The 18,222-nt window shown below is 36.6% G+C and overlaps 1 long non-coding RNA gene across 1 annotated transcript in view; it reads right to left on the reverse strand.

The window, feature by feature from the left end:
* Positions 1 to 101: 101 nt before the first annotated feature.
* LOC309847665 overlaps positions 102 to 18,222 on the reverse strand; it is a 559,315-nt gene continuing 541,194 nt past the window's right edge. The window contains exon 5 of the long non-coding RNA XR_014302547.1: positions 102 to 412. This is a non-coding gene — a long non-coding RNA (uncharacterized lncRNA). The remainder of the gene's footprint in view (positions 413 to 18,222) is intronic.

Below are 18,222 nucleotides of genomic sequence, written 5' to 3' on the forward strand. Positions count from 1 at the left end.
ACAGTGCATCATTTATTTTATAGCATATCCTGTTAATTTATTGGGTTTTTTAATAGGTTAGTAATAGAAATTATTTGTATCCTTCCTGCTGTTTGAGAGGAAAGAGGAACTCAATAGATGTAAATATAGGGCCAAAAAAGACAAACTAAAATGATAGATGAGCTACTAATTCACTCAACATTCATTTATTCATGTATTCATTCACTTAATATTTTTGAGCTGGTGCTGTATATAGCACACCTTGCTAGACATTCTTTATTAACTTCTCAGTAATTACATAATAAACCAAACCATTCATATACACATTGAAAAATATCTTCTGGGTACCTACTGTGTGTCAGTAGTGCACTAAACTCTGGGGATATAACCATACAAAAAGAGGGATGGCCCTTGGACTCTTGAAGCATATAGTCTAAGCAGGAAGAAGAAAGAGAGCAATCAAATATTTAGATTTGTAATTTTAAAATTGGGACTATACCCCATACTAACCCATACTGGAGAGTGAGGGCATGTAAATATCGTCCATAACAGGAGACTTTAAGGAGGTGAGGACTTCCCTGAAGACATGCAGATTGTTTAGGATATATAAGGGAAGCACCACTTATACTTAGACCAACAGGAGAGGGAGGATGTTAAGGAGTTCCAGTCATCAAGAACAGCATGCGCATCAGCTCCAAGGCAAGTAGGGGTGATTGGTCTGGCAGGGATGGAAAAGAGAAAAGAGGTCTCTGACACGAGGAGATGGGAGGAGAAGTTGGGAACAAGACCATGCCGGTCTGCTCAGGTGAGAGTTATGAATTTGGTCTTTATCCTGAGAAACATGAGAGGCTGTTAAAGGGATTTAAATGGATGAATTATAAATTATTTGCCTTTTAAAATGGTAATTCTGGCTCTGGAGAATAGATTGGAAGGAGAATAGAGTAAAATACCATAACTCTATTTTATCCGAAATTATGTAATTTAATACCTGTAATTTACTCACAGCTGAATAAAAATTTGAGAAAACGGGTCACTCTGGAAAATGTGATGCTGTCATTTTCATAGCAATGACCATATATTCTTTCCTCCTTTTCACATCGAATTTTACAAAGCCCTTCTCTGAACAGACTAAGGAGTTTATTAAGATAAATAAACTGAATAAAATATATCTTTTCACTTAAATCTAGGAAAGGCTCCTTTCAACTGTATCTAGGAAAGTATGCCTACAGCATGTCACAATTGCAGTGAACATCCTTAGAGGGTTCACTAACATGCCGGTTTTCCATACATATGTCTTTTGCCTATTATGATATCTTGATTTCTGCAACCTTTCCCAATTCATTAAGGTCACTTCTTAGAGACTCAGAACACAATTTGTAGAAATTGACTGAGGTTATTTTGTTGTGTTGTGTTTTCTTGTAATTGAGAAGCTAATCAAGCTTGTAGAGATGAAGGAAGTGGGGGAGATGAAGATATCAAACCTCATTAATAGAAACAGGATGTGTTTGCTCAGTACCTGGAGACTCTTGTTATAAAGAAAGATCAGCAAGCCCTAAGAGGTTAGGCCTAAGGAAAATGAATGAGGTGAGGATACATCACATCCGTGAGAAACAAGGGAATAAGGCATCTTTTTTTCCTCAAACTTTTCCTGAGCCTCTAGTTTGACCCTGTTGTTGAGCTCAGTAGAAGGAAGGAAACGGAATAAACACTGTGATCTTTCATTATCGTTCCTGGTTTTATGTTTCTTTCTCTAGTTCTCTAATTTAATGTAAGCTAAATGGGTTTCTATTTTCCAAGAGAGCTTTATCCCTTTGGAACTCTGTAGTAGAACAGAAAACAAAAGTAAACAAGGCACATGCCAAAGAACATAGCAGGTTCACAAAGTCCAGGTTATTGATCCTCTAAAATGAACCCCTTACTAGGGATGTAGTAAACATGAATTTATAGACAAGTTTGAGGCTTAAAATCTTGGGCTCCTCCTATCCCTTATTTCCATTTCCTTTGTTACCCTTCTCATTCAGAAAAAGGGGCTGAATCAGATTTTTGTAAATATACTATGGCAGAGAAAAGTAGAGGGTTGGTGTTACCCCTTATCGGTTATTATATAAACACCAATGGTGACCAGTATGAATGTAGAAATTTCAGATAGAAACCCTAGGTTCCCAGCAAACATGTACTGATTAAAATAAATTTGGGGAGACCTCTGTTTCTAAAATAGGGCATAGACTTACTATTTCCTGATGCTCTCCTATAAATTTAATATCCTGGAAATTCTTCATCAGACAATGAAAATGCTGAAAGCAGTAAGAGAAGACTAGCTAGGAATCTCAGGAACTGAGGAACGACCATGGAAGTTCTCAGAGCCTCTCTTTATTATTGCTCACATACTCCCAGACTATGTACTGGAGAGAAAGAAAGAAAAGAGGAATGTGGGGAGGACAGAGAAAGTAAAGCCCTTGGGAAGTCCCAAGCTCTGTTTCATAACTGAGGTCCCAGCAATTGCTCAATCAGCCAGCAACAGCACCAGAAGACAGATCAGAACAGTATAAGCTTCTACCTCACAACCTGGCCTGGCAGCAATTTGATCCACTAGCAGTAGGAAACCCCCCGGCCATCACAGTTCCAGTTTGGAACCCAGGCAATGTGGGTAAAGGATGACCACCACCAGAAGCTATAGCAAAACTTCAAAACACCACAGCCCCCGTGCCACAACTGGGGCTTTAGGGGGCAATCTCATCTGTAAGTGACAGCATCAGCAGAACCCTGTTTATCTTCTCTCTATCTAAAAGCGTAGGAGACCCAGACTCAGTAGCTTCTGTCTTCTTGCTTACCCAGAACAGGGACTAGTGACAGAAGGGAAGTGCCTTTAGCCCATGCATATAGCACCAGCAGAGACTGAGTCTGAGCACTACCAGAATAATGAAGCAGAGCAAATTAACATTGCAAGGAATCTGTGAGCTGTCACTGAACGAAAGCCCATAAAAGTAGCACAAAACTAAACACTGTACCTAAGCAACAGAACTATCTGAATTGGAAATTAAGTAGGATCAACAATCTCCTATCAAAATGACTACAATATCAGGATATAACAGATACCAAAAATGAAGAAAATCATGATCTGAATAAGAAAAGACAATAAACTGATGCTGATACCATGATGTCTCTCTCAGGTGCTGAAATTTTCTGACAAGGATTTGAAAACATCTGTCATAAAATGCTTCAACAACCAGTTATGAATTCTCCTGAAACAAAGAAAAAGAAACACTAAGCAAGGAAAAAATTTTTAAAAAGAACCAAATAGAAAGTTTAGAAGTAAAAAATAGAGAAATACAACAACTGAAATTAAAAACAAAACAAAACAAAACAAAAAAACCTCACTTAGTGATCTCAAAAGTAGAATGGAGATGACAGTGGACAGAATTAGTAAATCTGAAAATAGATCAATAGAATACAACTAATCTAAACAAGTTTTTAGAAGAAGACTGAAACAAAAATGAACAGTCTTCTGTGCAGAGTGAATAAAACCATCAGCAAAACAAAAAAGCAAGCTACTGAATGGGAGAAGGTATTTGCAAACAACATATCCAAAGAAGGTTAATATCCAAAATATTTATAAAAACTTAAGCAACTCAACACCAGAAAAACAAATAATATGATTAAAATTTAAAATGGGCAGAAGATTTAAGTAGGCATTTTTCAAAGAACACAACAGACAAATGAAAAGATGCTTAACATCCCTAATCACCAGGAATATGTAAATTAAAACCATAATGACATACATACCACCTCACACGTGTCAGAATGGCTAGAATCAAAAAGACAGGAAATAACAAGTGTTGGTGAGGACATGGAGAAAAGGGAACCTTTGTGCACTGTTGGTAGAAATGTAAATTGGTATAACCACTGTGGAAAACAGTATGGAGGTTCCTCAAAACATTAAAAATAGGAATACCATATGAACCGGTAATCCCACTACTGGGTATTTACCCAAAGAAAATGGAAACACTAATTCAAATATAACCCCTCTGTTTATTGCATCATCATTTATAATAGCCAAAATATGGAAGCAACTCCAGTGTCCACCAATAGGTGAATGGGTGAAGAAGATGGGGTGTATACACACACACACACACACACATACACAGGAAAATTATTAGGCCATAAAAAAGATGGTCTAAAAAAAGATGAGATTTTGCCACATTTGGGACAACATGGATGGATTTAGAGGGTACTATGCGAGGTGAAAGAAGTCAGACAGAGGAAGATAATACCATATGATAGCACTTATATGTGGAATCGAACAACAAAAACAAAAACAAAGAAATACAACAACGATTAAAAAAAAAAAAAAACAGAAACAGACCCACAAATACAGAGAACAAACTAACGGTTGCCACAGGGAAGAGTGTAGGCGCAACGGGCAAAATGGGTGAAGGGGCCTGGGAGGTACTGGCTTCCAGTTATAGAATGAGTAAGTCTTGGGGATGAAAGGCACAGCACAGGGAATATAGTTGATGCTATTATACTAGCCTTGTATTGTGACAGATGGTAGTTATACGTGCGTGTGGTGAGCACAGCATAAGGCATAGAGCTGCAGAACCATTATGTTGTGTATCTGAAACTAATGTAACATTGTATGTCAATTACACTCAAAAAAAAAAGAGAGAGAGAGAGAGAGAGAAAGAGAGAAAACTGAGCATCAGTATTCTGGGGCACAATGACAAAGATCTAATATTCATTTTATCAAAGTCCCAGAAAAAGAGGAGAGCCAACTAAAAAATTATTTGGAGAAGTTAAAGAGGAAAATCTCTCAAACCAGGGTGAAACACATAAACATACAGATACAAGAAGTGGAGAGAGCTATCCACAGGATAAGCCCAAAGAAATCTGTATTAAGACAAATCATGATTAAACTGAAAGCCAAAAAAATCCTTAAAGCAACCAGAGAGAAACGATGAATTAACAGTAAAAGGAAAAACGATTTAAATGACAGGAGATGTCTCATGTGAAATCAAGGGGACCAGAGGGAAGTGGCATAACATTTTTCAAATACTGAAAGAAAGGAACTAGCAACCCTTATCTTGTACCAGATGAAATAATCCTTTAGGAATGAAAGGGGAAAAGACCCATTCTCAGGTGACAGGAAAGGAAGAAAATTTGTTGCTAACAAACCTTTTAGGTCCAGCTTTTAAAATGGCTACAGGAAGCTCTTCAGAGAGAAACAAAATGATGATAGTGTCTGCGATCTTCAGAAAGGAGAGGATTGGGTAAATACAGAAGAGGCTAGACAGAAGAAAAGTCTGCACAGAGAACAGCTCTTAGGATAGGCTGCTTTGTGGACCAGCGCGGGGCAAGACAATAAAGTCCACGTTCCTAGGGCCTTCTCTCCCTCTTCCGTTTTGTCTGTTTTATCTGTCCTTTTAATCCTATCAAACAAGTTTCTAAATTTGTTCTTTAAAAATTGCCTATCATGGGCGGCTGGGTGGGTCAGTGGCTAAGGCTCTGTCTGGCTCAGGTAGTGATCCCAGACTCCTGGGATCAAGCCCCACACTGGGCTCTCTACTCCCTGGGAAGCATGCTTCTCCCTCTCCCACCGCCCTGTTTGTATTCCCTCTCTCACTGTGTCCCTCCTCTTTGTCAAATAAATAAATAAAATCTTAAAAAAAAAAAATACCCTGCCTATCACTGAATCCTTACTGACTTCGAACACACAGTCTTAAACAACCAAATAAGCAGAACAGTATTAGGTAAATTATAATGTTTCTGAGCCTCATTTCTTAATCTGTAAAATGGGAATAACAGAAAAGGCTATTTCACAGATGGGCATAAATAATAAATGAGGTTATGTGCATTAAGAAACATTGCAGAGTTTTTTACATAGTGGTGTTAAATGAGTAAATAAATGAATAAATGTAGCCAGTGTTGGTGAAGTAACACATTTGTGCTCTGGGCTTTCCATAGAAGAGATGAGAAGTCTTGCCATAATGTACTTTATCAGAGTACAAAGAGTCCATTTGGAAAATAATATTAGCCATCTTCCTTTTAGAAGTGAATCAGCCAGCATGCTTGTAGCAAATCAAAATAATTTATGATCCTTAAAAGACAGAAGCGAGGGGAATCTTTATTTTTGCTTTTGTACTCTATAAAGGAAGGTCAAATAGGAGATTTCTCCTACTACAACTTCAGCCTGGTAGGTGCCATGGCTAAAATGCCAGAAAGTGGAGAATGAAGTCTCAAAATGATGTAAGGTAAGCCCAACTCTATTGAAAGGCAGGTCACTGCTGCCTATGTCTCATTTCTTAATCAAGTCATCGACCTTTAAGTAAATTAAGGCTAAAAAAAAAAACCTTTTCCACTGATGTCATAACATCAGTAAACTTATTAAATGCTCTATAATTAAACTGATATTCAACATGCAATTTCCCCAATGTAGGAGAACAGCCAACAGGCTTGAAACTAATGCCCTTGTGATGCACAGATATGTTTAGTTCTATTTTAATTATTCAAGAAAATAAAATCTAAAAGGTCTTTGATGAATATTGCTTAAATGTTTAAGCAGCCATATTCTAGACGATATGTAACAGAACACAACATAATTGCAGGGAAGAGGAAAAGGAAAAGGCATCTCAATTATAAATACATGGTATTTCACTCAAGCTCCAAATTCCACAGAAATATGAGTAGCAAATTTAAATCTTCAGAGAAAATCTAAGTGCTCCACGTTATGAAAAAGATTGAGAATTCAAAATGGGAAAAAATATTCATTTGTAAGTTGGCCTTTCTAAAAAAATCAATCCTTAGCATGAAAAGTCAATTTAAAAGAAAATTCATCCAAGACTAATTATTTAGTTTGCAAAGAGATTCTTCAATTACACTGGTATTCACTTTAGTAAATGCAGCCCTCACTTTGACCTTGTGCATTTAAAAGACTTTTGTATTTGGAGAGACTAAAAGCCATGAAAAGCATACCCAGAGCCAAGGGCCAAACAGAAGAGAGAACAGAAAAAAGAAATACAGTCAAAAGTCGAGAGCTGGATTGATAGCATTAGGGTTAAGATTGTAAGACTTATAAAAGATCAATGAAAAGCCAAATGGCTAAGGGAAAAGATAGGAAGAATAGAAGCAAACAGCTTTATTATATTTGAAGAATTAACTCCAAATAGGGTAGAGGAAACAATTCAGAACACACAAAAATGCATTAAAAATAGCAAAATCAAATCTTACCACTTTCTTTTTCAGAACCACTAAAGGCTTCACATCACAGCAAAGCTTTAATGCAGATCCTAAACTCCTGTATGAACAGGTCCCTCTCTAACTTTTTCCCAGCACTTTGAGTCTATTGAAGGAACCCCGACCCCATGTAATACTTAAAACAGAATTCAACAGTTTCTTTTTCTCTCTTTCTATACCTTCAATATCAGTTCAAATTATTTGAGCAACAGAATATCCAATTCAGAAGATTTGCCATAAAAGAGCTACACGAAAAGAAGTAATAGGATGGCTCTTGGGTAACTCCTAAGAGAGATCAGGATCTCAAAAAGTGTCTTGAAAGAGACATACATTCTTTGGAGTTTTTACTCTGTTATTCTTAACGTTTGACTGGCTTTTTCATAGTCACAAGATGGCTGCAGCATCCCATCTCCCTAAATCTATATCCTTAAGAAAGAAAAGGCATTATTCCTTTCCTATTTAAGAGCTAAGAACTATTCCCAGAAGCAACATCTGCAGACTTCTCCTCACATCTCATTGATGAGAATGATGTCACCTATCAGTGGTGCGGGGGATGTTGTTACCATGATTGATTTAGACACTGCAAGATTTGCCTTCTGATCTAGGCTTTATTTTTTTTTTAAGATTTTATTTATTTATTTGACAGAGAAGAGAGAGATCACAAGGAGACAGAGAGGCAGGCAGAGGGAGTAGGGGAAGCAGGCTCTCAAATGAGCAGAGAGCCAGATGTGGGGTTTGATCCCAGAACCCTGAGACCATGACCCAAGCCAAAGGCAGAGGCTTAACGCACTGAGCCACCCAGTGCCCCATGATCTAGCCTTTCTTGAGATGCATAGCCTTTTGTTATATGACAAAATCAGAGTTATCTTAGCAAGGGAATGCTGCTAAGTGGAAGGAGAGGAGAGAGTAGGCTTCTGAGTAGTTTACAACAGTTGCAACCTCTACATGTAAGGGACTTCTCTGTTAGCCAGGGAGTATCTTTGAGGAAGTAAAGATGTCGATCATTATTTGAAATGGAGGGAATTTTAGTCATGGCTATTCTATTTATAAGTCTTTCCTGTTTTACTTTGTGTGTGTTTTAAGGCATGCCTCTAAGGAATTCATCAGCTATGGAGATTTTGTATTTCATATTTTGTCTCTTCTAGGACCCAGAATGATGAAGAACTATCTTAGCATTAAGAGAACATACCTATAAATGATAACTTGCTAAAACACAGAGGAAATGAGTGAATTCTATCAATATATGCCATTCTTTTTAAATAAAGAAAAAATTTGTTAGTTTGATGTTTTATTTTCTCCATTTTTTCAATTAGTCTGTATCTTTAACAAATTTGGAACTTCTGATAAAGAAAAAATAAGATATTCATTACTTTGCAAAGAGAAAGATCAATATGACATTACTTATACATTTCATTGCATCTAATAGTTACATTCTTGCAAAGTGGTATGCATAAAAAAAGAATTTTTTTAAATTATGTTATGTTAGTCACCATATAGTACATCATTAGTTTTTTTGTTTTGTTTTGTTTTGTTTTTTTAAGATTTTATTTATTTATCAGAGGGAGAGAGGGAGAGAGAGCAAGCACAAGCAGACAGAATGGCAGGCAGAGGCAGAGGGAGAAGCAGGCTCCCTGCTGAGCAAGGAGCCTGATGTGGGACTCGATCCCAGGACGCTGGGATCATGACCTGAGCCAAAGGCAGCTGCTTAACCAACTGAGCCACCCAGGCATCCCAACATCATTAGTTTTTGATGTAGTGTTTGTGTATAACACCTAATGTTCTACGCAATATGTGCCCTCCTTTAATACCCATCAGCAGCCTCAACCATCCCCCCAACAAAACCCTCAGTTTGAGTCCCAGAGTCCATAGTCTCTCATGGTTCATCTTCTCCTTTGATTTCTGCCCCCTTTGTTTTCTCCTTCTTTCTGCTAATGTCCTCCATGCTATTCCTTATGTTCCACAAATAAGTGAAACCAAATAACTGACTTTCTCTGCTTGACTTATTTCACTCAGCATAATCTCCTCCAGTTCCATCCATGTTGATGCAAATTTGGGTATTCATCCCTTCTGATGGCTGAGTAATATTCCATTGGGTATATGGACCACACCTTCTTTATCCATTCATCTCTTTAAGGGTATCTCAGCTGCTCTACAGTTTGACTATTGTGAATATTGCTGCTGTGAACATTAGGGTGCATATGGCCCTTCTTTTCACTACATCTTTGGGGTAAATACCCAGTACTGCAATTGCTGGGTCATAGGGTAGCTTTAATTTTAACTTTTTGAGGAACCTCCACACTGTTTTCCAAAGTGGGTGCACCAACTTGCATTCCCACCAACAGTGTAAGAGGGTTCCCCTTCCTCCATAACCTCTCCAACAAAGATTTTGTGTATGTATGTGTGTATATGTATGTATATATATGTGTGTATATATACATACCCACACGTACATAGATGTAAATTATGTGTGATTAGTATAAAGTTTTATGTATAATAACTTGCTTTTTTCACTAAATTATTTATAAACATAATTCTTAATGTCTACAAAATAGTCCATCATATTTATCTATCATATGAGACTTAATCATTCATCTAACATTGAATATTTAATTTGGGGGGTTTTTCAATATTATAAATATCACAGTGATGGCATATTTATACACAATTTTTGTCTGCTTTTCAAATTATTTCCTCAAGATTTTGAACAAATTGCTAAATGTGCCAAACTGATTCCCGGTAAAAGTATGTCATATCAATTTACAATCTCCAGAAGATGCTATGAATAACAACTTATTTCAGCTATAAGTACAACTAGAAACTGCTATGGGGTAAGATATAAAACACCCATAATTTTTTTTTTTAAAGATTTACTTTTCTTATCACTCTAGTTTCAGGTTGGAGTGATCTTGATTCTTTCTTCCACCCTGTCCAAAAGTCAACTCTCAAAGAAAAATTAATTTCACTAAATTTCTAAGGTCCGCAAGGTAGCATAAGGGCTGAAGGTCACATGAATACATAGATCTGTGTATACTTTTGCTCCTTGACTGAATTCTCTCCTGATCTCAGGTCAGGGCACCCCTAACACTTCCCTGCTACGACTAGCCATTCTCTCCCTGGTCAGGCAGACTTCAGCAGACTCCCATCTTCATGGAAGGTGCATCTCCATGCCTTTCAGACTATGGTGTCTAGACGTTCCATAGACTGCCTTGTCTGAGATCAGACTTAGAGAAAAACTTTGGGTCTTCAAAGTAATGTATTCACTAAAATTGATAAGGGCAACATAAACAGGATATATAACTAGCTGACTGAGAAGATATCAAGGCCCATCCACAAACTTACCACCTTCTAGCCTGTATATTTGCTTCCCTTTTTCTACATCTATCAACCCTATTTATTCTCACTTCTTTGCTGTTCATTCTTACTTTACCTTACTTTACCTCCTGCCTTGTACTACCCCTAAATCCCAACCCCCTAACCTAATCCTCAGATAAAATATAGATAAGATATGTGGTCTGAGATACCCTTAAAGAGATGAATGGATAAAGAAGATGTGGTCCATATACCCAATGGAATATTACTCAGCCATCAGAAGGGATGAATACCCAAATTTGCATATGTGGTCTCCTGAACAGCCCCTGAGGGATAGACATACAATGAGAATTCTTTAAAACTTAAGAATAAAAACCTTTTTATTATAAAAATCAATATATATTTATTGTAGAGAAAAGATAAAAACAAAGAAAAATAAAAGCCATCTCTAATCCTTGTGATCACAGAGAGCTACAACTAACACTTTGGTATACTACCTTTCAAATCTATATTTTGAAGTATCTTTTATAATTTATAAGAATTCTTCTGTGTGAACTTCTTTTCCTTAAAATTATACTGTGAATGCACTTCCCTGTACATTCTTAAATTTTTGTAGTATCTACTTCAATGCCATTTTAATGATTTCCCAGTATCCTAAGAATAATACACTATATGGCAATTAATTGAATTGAAATTAAAATTTTTTAAAATTTGATTTTGAAAGGTACAGCATAGGGAATATAACCAGTTATATTGTGGTAGCGTTGTATGGTGGCAGATTTTAGCTACACTTGTGGTGAGTGTAGCATAACATATAAAGAGGTTGAACCACAATGTTGTACACCCAAAACTAATGTAACATTGTGTGCCAACTATACTCAAATTTAAAAAATTAAAATAAAAAATACTAAAGGGAACATAATTTATCTAAAGTTATTTTCTCTTTTTAGAGACTTAGCCCTATTTCAACATCTTACAATTAGAGATAGAATCACATTGAACAGTGTGCCATTTTTAACTGAGTGCCAGTGAAGGCTGATACAGGGAGCTTTGGACCCTTAGGAGTCCTGAACTCTTGCCATGGTTCTGCCACTCACCACACACACAGCTTTGGGAAGCCAATGAACTTCAGTGATCTTGAGTTTTCCTCTCTGTCAAATAAAATGTACGGTGAAATAATCCCTAAGTTACCTTTGGTTTGAAGATGATGATTTTGCATTGGGTAAATCATTTATATGCTTTTAGACGCCTTCAGTTAATCCTTCTGCTTGATTCTTCACCCCCTAGTTATCTGTTTCTCACTAAAATGCTTGTATCAGTTTCTTATGGCTATTGTAATAATTATAACAAACTTAATGGCTTAAAACAGCAGAAATGTATTCTCTCATAATTCTAGAGGTCCGTAAGTTCCAAAATCAAAATGTTCGCAGAACCATGTTCATCCCAAAGCCTCTAGGAAAGAATTCCTTATTGCCTCTCAGTTTTGGTGGCTCCAGGAATTCTTTTGCTTATCACATCATTCCAATCTCTGCGCCCCTAGTCACAACTGCTTTCTCCTCTTCTGTTTAAAGACTCCCTGGGCCACTCTCCTATAAGGATACTTGTGATTGCAGTTAGAGCCAACCCAGATCATCCAGAATAAGCACTTCTTCTCAAAATCCTTAGCTATATCTTTTATCACATGTGGTATTATGGACTAAATGTTTGAGTCCCCCTAAAATTTGTATGTGGAAAACCTAATCCCCAGTGTGATGGTATTAGCCAGTGAGGCCTTTGAGAGGTGATTAGGTCATTAGGGTAAATCCCTCATGACTAGGATTAGTGTCCTACAGAAGAGACATAAGAACTTGCAACTTCTCCCTGTGCTGTCATGTGAGGATATGAGAAAACAGTGCTCTGCAATCCAGGAAGAGTGCCCTTATCACATACCAGATCTACCAGCACCTTGATCTAGGACTCCTCTACCTCCAGAATTGTGAAAAATAAATTTCTGTTGTTTAAGCCACCCATATATAGTATTGTATTATAGCAACCCAAACAGACAAAGCCATGCAGTAATGTCCACTTTTGCCATATAAGGCAATATGCATGGGTTCCAGGGATCAATGCACAGAGCTCTTTGGAGGCCACCATTCAGGTGTTCAATATAAATGATTTCTCTCTGAGCTGTGCTCCATGGTCAGGGTCACCTGCATATATTGAAGTTCAACCAAAACTACCCCTGCTAGGAATATCTAACTCAGGACTCTGAAAACTAACTGATTTCATAAAGAATTTGTATTTAAGTATTTATTGTTATTAAGGACTTGCCTATGTTGAAAAAGTTACCGGCAGAGTTCTATGGAAGGTGAGCAGTGAGAAGGTGGGCACAGGAGGAAGCTAGAGAGTTTGGAAGGGCCTCTCTCAGGAAGGGTATTTTTTATAATACCAAGCAGATTGGGTTTTATTTTGAATGATGTAAAAGACCTTCCAGAAAGATATAGCAGTGTGAAAAATAGATTGAAATGGATAAGACCAAGAGCAAAAGTCTAGTCAAGAGGCTCTTACAGCAAATTAATGGGTAAATGATGGGTAACTGAGCTATGTAAGACATGAAAGAGGGAGAAATGAGAGAAATCTCCATGACTGATTAGAAGGGAGCATCCTTGGCCTCTCAACTCATCTGTTTTAAAAGTAGCTCCTCATAGTAATTTGGCATTAATTTCCTTTCACATGGGCTATTTAACATGGTATTTTGAAAGGCTCCATACGTAATAATAACAGTTATGTTTTGCACGGCCACAAGGCAGGATGCTTATTTGATTGTCAATCATCCATCCCACAATCCATTTGGCATTGTGCCACAAGCAGTGGCCTGGAAAGCCCTCAGAGGGTCCTGCCAACAGGAGCAGTTGGCGATGGCACAAATGAGTGAGTGTGGAGTGATTCACAAAGAGAAACGGTATCAGCAATTTAGCAGGAATTGGTGAGGACAGGCATGTCAAAATCCTGCTTCAAGTCATTTGGTTCCCTTTGCCCTTACAAAGCGGAATGATGTGATATTTAGGGTCATATGAGCTTACATTCTGCAGGAGAATTTCCTTCTTTGCTTCAAGGAAATACAAGTTTCCTGCCCTCGATGCCAAAAAGCAATATGGAATTATGCACACATCTGGCCTGTGTGTTACCAGCTCCTCAGCCAATCAGAGAACAGACTCAATGAACAAAACATTATTAAATGTGTTAGACCAGAGAGGGACTAGTGAGAATCAAACATGACTCTTCCCCATCCCATTTTTAAATAATGAAAATGACATCCAGAGATGATAAGTTATTTGAATATTTGCATAAAATCACAAATCTCATAAATAGCAATGCTATGATTTGAATAGAGTTTCTCTTATTACAAACACGTTGTCTATTCTGGTAGTATCAACTAACTAGGTCTTATCCAGTCACTAAGCTAAACTGAGGCCTTGATGAACAGTTCAGGGATGTGTGATACAGCATTAGGTCTATTAGTGACTGAATTTTTTGATCATGAAAATATTTTCCATTTCTCTGGACTTTGGATTTGTCTTTTAAAAAACTGGAATAGGGAACCCTACCAACTGCCTCATTGTAAGGAACAAATGAGGCTAAGAAAAGTTTATTTCATTAGGGAAGATTTGTCATTGTGTTCCTTAAATTCATGTAAATTATTTGGTATTTCATGAGAATGCTAAAGCAGGATGCCAGCTTCAGGTGGAGAAGAGCTGGACAGAAATGCAGAAGCAGAGATTATTATCATAGAAGCAAGATGCAATCAAGCCAGAGATTTGGACAAGACTGATCTGGAGATTCTAATTCTTATGAATAATTACCCCTGAAAATTACATTTGGTGAGGGGGAAGGAGAAATAGTAATAAAGTATTTAGAGAGATCAAGTGGAATGAGTAGGACAGGAAGGGGAAAAGAACAGAGTTGCAAGAAAAATATTCATGTTTTTAAAAGAGCTCCAAGTCTAATAAAAACTGTCCTACACTATAGCCTGAAGTATATGTTAGATGTACAGAAGGCTCTGGAAGAAGGATGAGAAATCCTTAGAAATAAGTGAGGCAAGATCTGCCTGGGTTTAGATGTAGTCATTGTGAGAAAGGATGTTAAATTTCTTGTAAGGAAGGCGTTTTGTTTTAAAATCTTTTTGTGTCCTGAATTATTTTTGAGAGTCTAGTGAAAAGTATGGAGTCTCAAGAAAAATAAAAATATTTACCTACGCAAGCATGACTGTGTTCATACACATTTGTATATACCTACACATACCCACTCAAGTACACTTACAACTATACTTACAGAGACTTGTCTAAGTAAATATTTAATTTCATGGAGTTCATAGATTCCTTGAAGTTGGTCTCTAAACAAAAAAAAAAAAAAAAAGAAAAGAAAAGAAAAAGGGAAAAAGATGAAAACTTCTATCATGCTCTAGAGATTAGCTAAAATCTTTGTTTTTATGATCTGGTGGTAATTTCCCTAAGTAACAGAGAAAGAAAAATTCTGAGACTGAGACCATATGAATACACAACATAGCATAATAAAATGGAAGTCTACCCATAACTCTGAGGTAAATAGACAAGCTTCTAACAATTCTACTCATTTTTTAAAGATTTTATTTTTTAATTTTTTTAAAAAGATTTTATTTATTTGACAGAGAGAGATCACAAGTAGGCAGAGAGTCAGGCAGAGAGAGAGGGGGAAGAAGGCTCCCTGCTGAGTAGAGAGCCCAATGCGGGGCTGGATCCCAGGACCCTGAGATCATGACCTGAGCCGAAGGCAGAGGCTTAATCCACTGAGCCACCCAGGCACCCCAATTCTACTCATTTTTAATAGGGTTGATTGCATCCTATGTGATAGTTGGTGAGTTATGTGAAAGACATGGTTAAATCAAGATACTAAAAAAACCACAAAAAACAAAAAACAAAATACAAACTCATGCACACCTCAACACAATATTTTAATTTATAAATATATATACATATGCAAATTATCTACCAATCCTTTTCTATTTTGTAATTTTGACAACCTTGATCCTGATTACCTAAAGAAAACTGATTTTTGCAGGTCCAAGTTCTTTGCATTTTGGACTGAGACTACATTAGCTTCAGAATCAAAATACCTGACTATATCCCTGGACCAGACACTTGAAGCTGAGAGGTTACAGTCTACTTGAATTAGATGAGCATTACTTTCTGAAGCCTCATGGGACTGTTATTTTGAACAAAGTGTTTGTCCAAAGTAGTTAATAAAATAACTATCATAGATGTTCAATATATTAGTTATTTATCATGGCAAAATAATAAGAGTAATAATAACTTTGAATGAGAGTAAGTCAGAGAAGGACCAGACAGGTTCTTAACTGCAGAGAAGGCAAAGGGATAACATAGATCCAAAGAAGTGAGGACGAGATAAAAAAGGAGATGGCTGTGACCATTAGAGAATTTTAAACATGGCAGTGTGTGGCGCTGTGAGGTAACAAAAGTTAAGAGTCTACTTCTCTGAAGGCTTTTACCTGGGCACTCTCTGGCCCACAGATGGAAGTATAAGGCCTTGACCGGTTTGATCAAAAGAATTAGTTCAGACTAAGAATGATTTTTAGTCAAAAGATAAGGTAGAAAGAATTTTGGACAAGTGTCAGCAAATGGCTTGCAAATCCTAACACCAGCATCCTGATTCACCCTGAGAAAATAATTCAAATGTTTTGGCTTAATTTCCTTATCTATAAGAGGATAAGGCTAAAAAATACCAGCCCAAACATTATCAGTTATTATTCCCACTCCTCTTGTCTGAATTTTCTGCAGAATACTTTTTGCATATTTCTATCATAGATCAATATATAATTTATATGGGGCTTTGAAAAATATTTGAAAACAGCTCTTCAGGAACCCCAGCTTAAGAATCACTAGATAAAATAATGCCCAAGCTAATTTTCTTCCAGTTTTCCAAAAAAATTTATGAGTTTAATATATTCTATCAATATACCTATGTGGCTAATAAACAGCACAATTTGCTAGGAACAAAAATTTTTCTTTTGCCTTTTATTATCTGAAAAAAACATATATGTATATGTATATATAAAACGACTTTAAGATAATCACAGATAGTGGCATAAATGAGACTAGGACATAAAATAAACTTGTACTACCTTTCAAATAACCATTTCCCCTTTGTTTCTTGGGCCAGCACATAAGATTTCAGTCTGCTCAGGAACCGGATCACACATAAAAACAGTTTTTGTGTGCATACACCAGGATTTTATCTGTGTCATTAAATTCGCATGTCAGACTACTCATGTTGTAAAACCAAAGGAAGGAGACCAAAGTGAGCATTTACAAAAGTCAATTTTATTTGTCCCACAAGGAAATGATTTCTTATAACATAGGCCAGAAAGGGACAAAAAAACTGGAGTACTAAAATGCTCATCTCTTGGTCTACCTGCAGATTAACCCTAAGCAAAAGATGGATTATATATAAGGAAAGGATGACTTTCAGAAGTCAGAACTGAAAAGGAATTTAAACATCTTGGCCTTGACTGAGAGTTGAAGAAACAAAGTTTGTGAAGTTGACTAACTTGACCTATCATACAGCAAGGCAAGACGAGAGCTTAAGCTAGAACCTACGTGTTCATTTCTCTCATGGCAGTCTTTTTACAGAGATTTTAAGAACATGGTAAATATCCACTCATCTGAGTGGCCTGATTTTCAGTGATATATGAAAAAAAATTAGGAGCTAATGTCACTTTCAAAAATTATTTCTATAGACAAGGTTCTATTCAAGTCAAGAAGAGTATAGTGAGTGGGCTACTTACTTGCAGTTACTAATGTAAGGCACTTCAAAGAATGGAGAGATAAGACACTATCCCCACATAACATTATTAGGAGGTCAAAATAATTACTGTAACAAGAGTATAGTAAGTGCCCTTGGAGAAGAACCAAAAAGTACAGAACAAAAAAGTAAAGTTTCAAAAGAAAGGGATAGTATCTGAATTAGATAACAGAGAAAAACTTCACAGTTAAGGAACAGAATAACAATGACAAAAAGAAATGGTTATTAAATGCTAACATGTCAAGCACTATCTTATACTTACTACCTTAACCTGTATATTGATTTTTTTGAAATAGGCAAGTATTACACACATTTTTTTAGATGTAAGGATGTTACTCACTTGGAGTCATACAACTTTCAATGAGTGGTATCAGACAGAACTCAAACTCAGTTCCATTTGTCTCAAAGTAAATTATTTAAACTCTGGTATACACTATGAATGAGATGTTCTTGGAATTCTGGGATGGTTTGGTGGAAAGGGCTCTTTTTTTCCTTCCATGCTACAGAAAAAAACATATAAAGTCTTAGCCTGAAAACATAATTTCAGCAAAAAGTCTAGTTTTAGTTAGACTGCAACTCAAGATATATATAGAAAAAGTGTGACAAATTTAGAAAAATGCTTTGAAATGTGACTTTGGAAATCAGACTTAGAGGTGTATATTTTACTTCTTAACAAATGAGATTCCAAATAAATTTAATGAGAATTTGGGAGGGGCTATGGTTCATCTCTGTATTTATGACCTATTGTTGCATCACAGATTACTCCCAAATTTAGCACCTCAAAATAACAATTTGTCATCTCCCATTTTCTGTGGGTCAGAAATCAAGGAAGGCTTAGATAAGTAATTTGTCCTCAAGGTTATTTGA

Source organism: Mustela nivalis (genome assembly GCF_964662115.1).
Source record: "Mustela nivalis genome assembly, chromosome: 14".
In the NCBI taxonomy this organism is placed as follows: Eukaryota; Metazoa; Chordata; class Mammalia; order Carnivora; family Mustelidae; genus Mustela; species Mustela nivalis.